The sequence below is a fragment of the Podarcis raffonei genome, chromosome 9 (assembly GCF_027172205.1).
Source record: "Podarcis raffonei isolate rPodRaf1 chromosome 9, rPodRaf1.pri, whole genome shotgun sequence".
NCBI classification, from domain to species: domain Eukaryota; kingdom Metazoa; phylum Chordata; class Lepidosauria; order Squamata; family Lacertidae; genus Podarcis; species Podarcis raffonei.
This window is the reverse complement of record NC_070610.1, coordinates 36,233,671-36,244,479: the sequence shown is the minus strand read 5'-3', so window position 1 is coordinate 36,244,479 and position 10,809 is coordinate 36,233,671.

The window sequence follows — 10,809 nt, the reverse complement described above, 5'->3', positions numbered from 1 at the left end:
GAACAGTTTCAGGTTAAGAACAGACCTCTGAAACAAATTAAGTTTGTAACTAGAGGTACCACTGTATTCTTTTCTACTGTCCATTGTACAACCAGCTATGCAAGCACGTGCTATCCCCCTTTTTGGGTAGTCTAACATCATGGCACACAATGAAAATATCAGATTCTTTTTGTCAGACATGCCTAGGTTTTTGTCAATAGTATCTCTTAAAGTGGCAAATGGCAGTATTTAGCGGAGGGGGGTGGGAATCCCAATGAAAACCCTCGTTATTACATATTTTATATGGCTGTTTACAGTATTTGTATATATTTTTAAATTTTATATATGAATGTTTTGTGATGGCCTATACTTGTAATGTTCCTGCCAACCAGTGGTTTGAAAGCATGAAGTGCAAGTAGATAAATAGGTACTTCTCTGGCAAGAAAGTAAACGGCGTTTCCGTGCACTGCTCTGGTTCACCAGAAGCGGCTTAGTCATGCTGGCCACATGACCCGGAAGCTGTACGCCGTCTCCCTCAGCCAGTAAAGCAAGAAGAGCACTGCAACCCCAGAGTCATTTGCGACTGGACCTAATGGTCAGGGGTCCCTTTACCTTTATATTTGTAATGTCTAATAAAGGTTTGGCTAAGTAAGTAAGAGATAATTTTAGGCTCTGAATGTAATGGCCTTTCGGTACCTTGCTTTTTTAGATGACAATTAGACCTCAACTATTTCAGATTGTGGTAAGCCAATCCTGCTGCAAGTGGGAAACCTCCTGTTTGAGTAGGGACCAGGAGCCCTACCCCAAAGGCCAGCCTTGATTGCACCACTGGTCTGAAGACACTGCCTCCTTATTTCCACTACTTCCCTGTGGAGATGTGGATGGAAACATTCGAGTTCCCACTTCGATAGACAGCTAGACTGTTGATGTGAGCAGAACACACTTTTGTTCCTAACAGACTATTTATGCCATTGACATTATGAAGGGTTTGGCTTTGTGTACACGGAAGAGAAATTCTAGAGTAACCCATCTGTATTGAGCCCAATGAAGGACCATTCCAGTGTCATCACACATCCGTGTCTTTCTGTTACCAGTATTGTATTTTCATTTACTTATAAAATATCAATACTGTGACTTTGGGTGAACTCACTGAACAAGAAATAGTTACACTGTAGTTTACAAGTTTATTTTATAAAAATAACTCAAGCAGTTTCTGAATATCCTCAGAAGGGGCTACCTTGTTTTAGTCTGGACAAAAATCAAACTCCCAGTTCTTCTTCTCTCCTCCTATTTTCTGGGCGGATGTCAAAGTCTCCACAAGCATGGCTAGGAGGGTGGCAGGAGTATTCTCAAAGGCAAGTACTCAGAAAACAACAATAGTTCTTCACTCACTTTCCACCAATTCTGCTGGTGGGAAAAACCATTGAGATTTCAAGAAGCTGTAAATACGGGCATATATTCAAAGGGGAATCCAAAAAAACATGCATTGCTTTGGAAGGCAGGCTGTTTTTCTTTAATGAAAACTTTTTAAAAATGTATAAAATATGACATGTCATCTTATACAAGTAAAGCAATGATCAATGATTAATGACAACAAACAAAAAGGATTTATTGGACGACAATTTTTTGTCAGAAGGAAACATCCATTATTTCATATTTGCAATTCGAAAGGTTTATTCACATATCATCAAAAATTTACACCTTCAAAAGAAACATCCTTAGTTGAATGTCACAATTAAATTACAGAAAACCAGTCCACTAATGAGAATCAGCATCGTTACAACTATTAACCAAAACCTGTATATTACTTGAAGCTCAAAAATGACACCATTATTACCACCATTATTAAAAAGAGCTATACTAGCAAAACCTTTCTTCAAGGAAGTGGATAGAAAATATATGCAGGCTTCAATCCTATATACAGTGGTACCTCGGGTTACATACGCTTCAGGTTACATACGCTTCAGGTTACAGACTCCGCTAACCCAGAAATAGTGCTTCAGGTTAAGTACTTTGCTTCAGGATGAGAACAGAAATTGTGCTCCAGTAGCGTGGCGGCAGCAGGAGGCCCCATTAGCTAAAGTGGTGCTTCAGGTTAAGAACAGACCTCCAGAACGAATTACATAAGTACTTAACCCGAGGTACCACTGTACACTTATCTGGGAGTAAGCCTCAATAAACTCAGTAGCACTTACTTTTGAGTAGACATGCCCAGATTTGCACTGTCATCCACCTAGATTCTAAGAATTGTTAATCCATTCATAAGCCTAGAATTACCACTTAATTTTGTCTAAAATCAGGGTGCCATTTCATTGGGGGGGGGAGGGAATTCAAGGGTTCACAAGTAGGGTTATAGATCTAATCTTGGGAGCATTTGTTAAATAGCAAAATAAAAACCACCAGTGTTCCTTGCAAACATTTCTAATGTTTAACCAGATATGGGTGCTGGAGAAACACATTGCATGCAGTCTGGCAAATGGGGGGGGGGGAGGAAGCACCTCCTTTGTCCTCCCTAAATGGTACTACCATCAAAAGGAATTTTTGTTATATCCTGCTGTTTTGCCTTTAAAATGTTTCCAAGTTGGCTAACAAAGCTAATAAAAAGATTTCAGCAAGTCAAGCTACAAGTATTAGCAGGAAAACCAGAATGAAATCAGCAGTAAGGCTTTTATTAATGCTTTCCTGAAAGAATTCAACTTACGGAACTCAAGTCATCCAGATGTTTTGGATTACAGCTCCCATTGGCTGATGGGAGTTGAAGTCCAAAACATCTGGAGGGTGACATATTGGTGAAGGCTCCTAAGAAGTATCCTGCTGAATCTACCTACCCTGGGAGCTCTCCCAGGTCCTGAAGAATCTGAAAACAGGACAAGATGGAAAATGCCAGTCAAGCATCAGCATTAACCATCCTGTTCATTAATACTTCTTAAAAAGAAAAACTGCCATATGCCAAATGTAATTAAAAACATAAAGCGATACATTTCAAATATTTTTCAACCAACTCTCAGATTATGATCCATAGCACAGTTAAGCATGTTCAAAGCGATTGATTTTCTAGACTGAGGCTGCAGAATTTCACATCCTGAGTCTTGTAACCATCGTTTGGAGATTTCAATCCTCTCTTCTCCATGCACCCTTGGATTGTTGTGTATTTTGGAGGCTCTATTCTTTATTTTAAGGGCAGGCATGGTATTTTTATTGTTTTTCTCTTCCAGTTCCCTCCACAAAAAATAGATAAGCCATGCATTTCTCAAATCATCCATTCCAATTTACATTTATATGGGGAAAAAATGTTCCCAGCTATTTAAAACCTAGCATTGGAGAGAAATGTGGAGGGCTTTAAAATCTACCATTGAGAGCTATCTTGGAAGGAATCATGTCTAAGCCTGTGCTTGTGTATTGCTTTGTATGTAAACATTTGCTGGAGATGTATTGTTCTCTTTCTGTTTTCTTTTAATAAGAAGAAAATGTCAGTCAAGGGGAAAAGGGAAATTGTCTGGAAAGAGCCAAGAAATCATCTTCACTTTAATGAAAACAAGTGTGTTACAGACACTTACTTCACTTTTGCAGTCATTTTATTAAACATATTGCATGTTTTTTAGACACCTCTGGCATGGTGTACATTTGTTCCTATTGTTCTCTTATTAGGACACACTATAGTTTTTATCTTATGCTCTGTTGCAGACATCTTTAGAAACAGATGCTTCTGCCTTTGGATACATTATAATTTTGGTACACATGTACACAATGTGCATGCTAAAATCAGCACATGTCCTATTTGAGCTGCCTTCTGCAATGAGCCTTCTGCTCTCCAGATGTTTTGGACAACAACTCCTGTCAGCTCCAGCCAGCCTGACCAGTTATCAGGGATGATAGGAGTCAGAGCACTGTCCCTAAAGCAAAGCTATAGGGAATCTTAAAGAGTGGAGTTATGGCTTGCAGGCTCACGTTGTGGAACCATTGAATGGGCTCAGGAAGTCCCTGTTGTCTTCTCTATTGAAGTCTACCCAAAGAGTAAGGTTCTTTGCTTGGCGGCTGGCCAATTCTGAGTCTGTGCCTTCTGGTAACATTGTCTTGCAGAAGGCCTTTACGTAGGGAGTTCAACCTGTCCTCATCTGGCAGATTCAGGGACTACAGGCAGATAGCCCTGGAGCAGAGCCAGAGGTAGAGAAGTTACTGGCGGAGAGGGTCTAAGCCAAAAGATAAAAGTGCAAAGGAGAAGGAAAAACAAGTATTTGAGAAAAGTTATACAATGAAGATGTGTTCATGTACCAGACAGCTACAGAAGAGGATGCTTGGGCAAGCTACAAGAAGGTGAACTCTTCCCACATCTATCACTTTCCTTCTGCTGCTCTCCCACTCCAGGTGTGGGTGAACATATCTGGAAGCCCCTGGCAAAGGGGAAGCAGTTTGGATGAGTTGCAGAACAGGTGAAGTAGGGTTAGGTACCTCCAGCTCCAAATCATCTCCTCCTGAAGCTGCGTTTTCCTAAAAGAAGCAGCTGTTGAGATTTTAATACAATCATTTGCATCTTGTTATGTATAATTCCAATTATAGATACATCTCCATCTTGCTTTAGAAGTTTCTATTTCCTCAGAAGCTGGAATGTGGATTAGTACCTCTCTACCCTCAGGTATTCTTTGTCAGGAAGATGTGGAAGTTCCTCTGTATTCATGGCAAGGAAAACTTATCTTACATTGTGGGGTTCAATGTTGCATGGACCATTGCTTTAAAAACATCAGATATGTGTAGTAGAACGCATTGAACAAAGCATTTCTCCTCCTGTATAACAGGTGGAGAAAGGGTGAGTGGAAGAGAGGATCAGATCAACCAGTGACCTCCAATTTTACCCCAGTCTCACAATCCTGTTATTTGACTTGAGCATCATAAATGGCTATGAACTTTAAGCAAATTATTTAAAACATTTCACTTTGAAAGCAAAATAAGTAAAGTAAATGATCGGATATATCAGCCAAGTGTACGAATGACTGGGTAATGCATTCATAAATATCGTTCTGTGAGGGGCTAATGATTTATGAATGAAGTTTAATGTAATGTGTCTACTGCTAGGCATATCAAATGGTTCTGTATGGGAAAATCCTATTATAGTTACCAGCCCAACAACTTTGCCTCCAGTTTTATGATTTCATCAATTCCCCCGTTTTATAAGGATGTAGCTGTACATTCTGGGAGTGCCTCTCATCTGTTTAATTAATTACCCTAATATCTCATTGCATTTATTGTTTAAATTCATAACAATGATGGGCCCTCTTGGCAACTGGCTTAATAAGGCGCTCTTGGCTGTTGCCTTTGTTTAAATCACTGACAGCTCTAATCTCCTGCATACTTAGCTTAGATTAATACTATGACCTTCACTTGGGAAATAGGTTTCTGTAATTGAGAATATCCAGTGTAAGCACCATAAGACAAGGTATTCAATATACATTCGGGAATATAAAACAATCATAAGAGTAAACTAAATGTTTATGATACTACCTTGACTTAGTGCAGAGTAACTATATTTCATTTCCAGACTATTTGTCATATGAGCATGGCCCTCTGGAGTGGATATTAGGTTAAAGGATGGAAGGGAAGGACTGGGTCTTTGTAAAATGTTGGGGCAATGGACTGTGAACAATATGTGTCTAGTAAGAACTGGTGATTGTCATGTTTAGAAAGTGCATGTGTAAGAGAGATATGTCAGTGTGAGAAGACAAGTGTTTAGAGACGAGCAACAAGGCATAAGAAGTCTGACCGCCCTAATTGCTACCCCATCCCAATATATGTGAGGTCCCTGCCTTCCATCCTCTGCAAACTGTCTTTAAGATTCTTAAGGCTGGATTGGTCAATAATAATAAAAATTCTCCTCCATAATTTGATAGTTAAAAAAGAAGACAGACTGGGTTCATATTACCAATATCTGGCAGGCTGAAAGAAGTGGATCCGGTGTAAACATAGGAATTCGGAGAGCAATCTTATACTCAAGGTCCACTGGCTGAGAACTTCAGGATTCAGCACAAATCATGTTTAGCAATGGAATGCCTCTCACATTGTAGGCATCTCTGCAATTTTACCACTGCCTTTGTATTTTCTAGTTGTGTGTGTTTCTCTCCGCCCCTCTCCTCTCATGCTGAGCACACATTGGCTATTGTGGTTATTGTCCAGTCCATGATGAATGGTCTTTGTATACATATAAGCCGGCCAAATAATTTGCACATTGATTCTGTTAGACCTCATGATACCTTTTGACTCCAAGGGTCAAACCTTCCTCCTGCATCTTTCAGGAACATGGTGGGAGTGTTGGGGGTGACTGTACATCTCAAGGATGCTAAACTAGCCCCGGAGGGGTTAGTCAGGAAGTTTGTAGTTCTGACGTGTGAGAAATATGTTTCTGTTTGCACTGTAATGCACAACTGCCTAATAAGCACTTCCTGAAATGATATGGGGACAAAAATACAGCTATCCACCAAAATTTTAACCTCTTATAATGTGGTGATTTGTTGTCCAACCAAATACTGTGAAGAAATATGCATATAATAATGGAAAGTGTGCATTAAAATGCATATATTGATGAAATGAAGTTACAACAATTATAATGCATGGAAAGAAATATTAGGAGAAATGTACACTAAAAAGCTGACCAATTCCTGTGAGGGCTTTTGTAAAGAAACTAACAAATAAATACATAGCAAACTGATATCCCTGCTTCTCTGCTTGCTTTCTCCATTCTGTAGCAGTATCTGGAAGCTGTGGTGAAGTTAATGAGAGTGAATAGATTCAAACTGAATCCCAAAAAATGAAAGTGAATGCTTTGGCTCTGATGGTGAGTCATATTACTGTGGTAAATAGTACTGTATCCTGTCTGATCAAGATGGAGGTTTCAGGTGGCTTCTACACCCACAGCAGTCTTTGTGGGAAACAGCAGCAGCTACTGGTGTTTTTTTAAAAAAAAAAAAAACATGGAAGACCCAACCACAAATCTCCTTGCATCCTATGTAGCTTGGCCCTGAAGAAGAGTTTGGATTTGATATCCCACTTTATCACTACCCTAAGGAGTCTCAAAGTGGCTGACAATCTCCTTTCCCTTCCTCCCCCACAACAAACACTCTGTGAGGTGAGTGAGGCTGAGAGACTTCAAAGAAGTGTGACTAGCCCAAGGTCACCAGCAGGTGCATGTGGAGGAGCTGAGACGCGAACCTGGTTCACCAGATTACAAGTCTACTGCTCTTAACCACTACTCCACACTGGCTCCCTGAATCAGCTTAAATCGATACCATTTCACTAAAGACAGGTGCTGTTCTCACTCGTTTCACATTATCTTTGTGTGCTGAATATTTCTGTGTTATTTATTTTTAGTTTAGAGCCTACCCCTCCAGAATGCCTTCCAGTGGTATGTAAGAACTTTCCTCTTGAAATGATGAAATAGCTCAACTTCAAAGTTAGTTTATAATTTATGCACATTCTGACTTTGGTCAATTCACAGTTGAATTCCTCTATGACAAAAATTATATATTTCCAGGGACAGTCACTGTCCCTCTTCTTTCTTTCTGAGAGTACTGCTTGCTTTTCACAGCGGACAGTTCCTTTGAAGATGCCACCCTTTGCTGCTTGGACTTTTTGTAATCATTTATTCCTCCTTTGAGTGAAGAGTAGAGGGAATACCAAATATAGTTCAGAGCACGGCTTTGTAATAGAATCCATTTTGGTCTGACATTATTATAGGTAAATGTTCTAGGAAATAATCTGAGGGCTTGAAATTGCCCACACACAGAAGAGACCTGCAGGTGGGGGCAAAATCTCTATGCTAGTTTTCTGGCAAGTGGATTACTGTTGCTTACCAAGAGGGTGAGGCAGTGGCAAACTTGGTGCAACCAAACATACTAGCAGGAGCATTGGATTGGCTCTGCAAGTGTTTTTGCACTATGCCCACCTCTCCGTTGCCTTGCCTTCTCCCTCCCAGTAAACAACAGCAACCCACCTGCCAGAAAGTGAATGTAGTGACTCTGCCCCAGCTAGCAAGCTGCTTCTTCCCTGGCAATCTTGTTCACCTCATAAAATGTTGGGCAATAAATATTGAGGTTACATTTGAAATTGAGCAAAAACCGAACCTATAGATTCCATCCCAGCCAGAAACTCAAAAGGAAACTCAAAAGTGGAATCTGACCCACAGAGTTCAAGGTGAATAGAATCATAATCATAATCAAAGATTAGCTATGGATGGTTCTCCAGAGCAGTGATGGTTCAAGAACTTAATGGCTGGGTGTTGTGCATCAAACGGTAGGAAAAATGACTGTTTCGGCTATGTGATTCTGAAAATCATCATACATAATAAACACGTCATATCACCACCACCGTATTCTTTGTGTCCTTTCAGATAATGTCACACGGTAATTCAAAGAATAGACTATACCAGCACAATCTCCAACCTATCCAGTATCAGGGAAGGTTTCATTGATTAGTAATCTTCCATCAGAGCATTCCTTTTTCTTTTCCACAATGCAATGACACACTGTGCAAATGATTTTTAAAGTAGGCTAATCCTCAGAGCACTGGTGGGAAGCATTGTGTCATGTTATATGATGTAGGCCAGGAACATGAACTAACATGCCATATTAATCAGTGAAGAGAGGATTAGGGAAGCTCTTAGGAATTTTTAAAGATAGCCTCACAGAGCAGTAGCATAGCATTGGGGGGGGGGCTGCTGGAGCAATTGCCCCAGGAGCATTTTCCTGGAGTGCATACACTGCTCATACCCCCTGCACCGCTTTGTGAGGCTGGGATCTGATTTGGCATTATCGTTACAGGTACAGGCTCAGTGAGTCTGGTGCAGGGAAGGACAGAGGCATGAGAGAAGCAATAAAGGCATGACAAAAAATTGCAATTAAAATAGGCCACAACTTTATTGATTACAGATGTCCATAGGTTTTGGCATAGGCATTGTTCAGCATTAACTAGTCTGTCTGATGGTTGATTGGTTGGCAGGGTCAATCCTGGGTTAAGGATCACCCTATGATGTGCATCAAATTGGGGCAACCCCCACAAGATCGCCACCTTTCGGGAGTGCTATGGCCTATTGGACCCCATCTGGACATCCAGACAGAAGCACTTCCCCTCTGGATCCCTTTACCAGAATACCCCAAATTCTTTAGAAAGAGGTGGGGCTTTCAACTCACGCCAATCCACCTTGACTAAGGATCCATTCCAATACCTTATCTGCCAACAAGCTATAACAATTGCCATGAGGTAGGCCCAATTTGCCTAGTAGAAAATTCCTGCCTGGCCCTAAATATGGTGACCCAATATTCCCATAGCAAGGCCTTAAGCATGATCTGCACACTCATATTTGGACAGAGTCAAGACATGCCACACAGCGTGGGGGATCCAGTTCCATTTGAGCTGCCAACACCGGGGGTGGCCCCCTTTATGCCCGGGACCAGAGTGAAAAAAGAGAAGAGGAAGTCTCCCCTCTGGTCTGCTTCCTTGACCATGCCCCTCAACCCACCTGTGATTGGCTGAAGCTAGAGGAAATGATATCCCCAGCCAGCCTTGCAAGGCCCAGAATGCTGCCCTGGCCCAGCAGCAGTCCGTTCCCTGCCACAATTGCCACTGCCTGGCAAGAGCAAGTGATCCTTATGTTCCTAAAACAGTGGCTTGTTTTGCTAAGATTGCAGCTAGCATTGGGGGAGAGTTTGTAATGGCTTTTGATATTTCACTATATGTAGCTTCTGGATGATGTTATTGGGTTTTCTCATATTTAATTTTAAGTCATTCTCTATTGGGATTTCTCATTAACATACTGTAGAGTGTCCTTTTCTCTGAATGTTCAAAATACCTTATGCTCATATTGCTAACAAGTGTCTCAAAGCTAATAGCAAACTCCCATTTGTTTTAATAAACCTGGATAAGACCAAAGACAGAGCAAGCACCTTCGTATTTGCACAAGATCATACCTCTATGAGTCGTTATTAGAAAGTTCGATTAAAGGGCATGAGAGCCTTACACCAAAACATAATCTGGGTCACTACATCTCTCTGATCCACATTAATACAATTTTTTCTCTGCTGTAACATGTGCAGAGATGCAGTTTCGAATATAGGCATCACTCAGCTCATGCTGTCCTATAATTGCACTGTAGTTCTGCTCCTCTTACTGTACAGGAGATCAGTAATTAAAACTCCAGTAACTGTATAGTGGCTGCAATACAACTCACAGGGACCAGAACCAAGACTGAAAACTATGAAGTAAATAAAAATAAAAATGAAACCTATGAAGTCATAAATGTCCTTCTGTACATGTTGAGGTTATAGTTGCAGGCAGGTTCTTTTATGCTGAAAAGCACATCCCTATTCAGAAAGAACAGGGCTGGAACTTTGGCTCGTTCCAGAGACCCAGTAGTACAATCACATAACTTTAGACTCTGAATTTAATGTTCTGATTAAGTTCTCTTTAGATTGGCCTGGGAAACCTCAGGTCCAGGGGTGAAATGCAACCCTGCAGACCTCTCCACTTGGCCCTTGGAACCCTGCCCAGGCAGCACCCTTCACTGGTCTCACTCCACATCCAGAATTTTTTTGCCCATCATTTTTATTGTTTTAAAACTTACTTATTTCAGTTTCTTCCCCCCCTTTTTTTTTTTGCCTGTCCTTGAACTTTGATAATCCACCTTTGTGTCTGGGTAAAGGATAGAGAGAAGTGTGAAAATGTGTGTTAAAACTAGTATACTGTAAAAAGGTAAAGGACCCCTGACAGTTAAGTCCAGTCGCGAACGACTCTGGGGTTGAGGCGTTCATCTCGCTTTACCCACACCCCAGGACCGTATACTGTACAAAG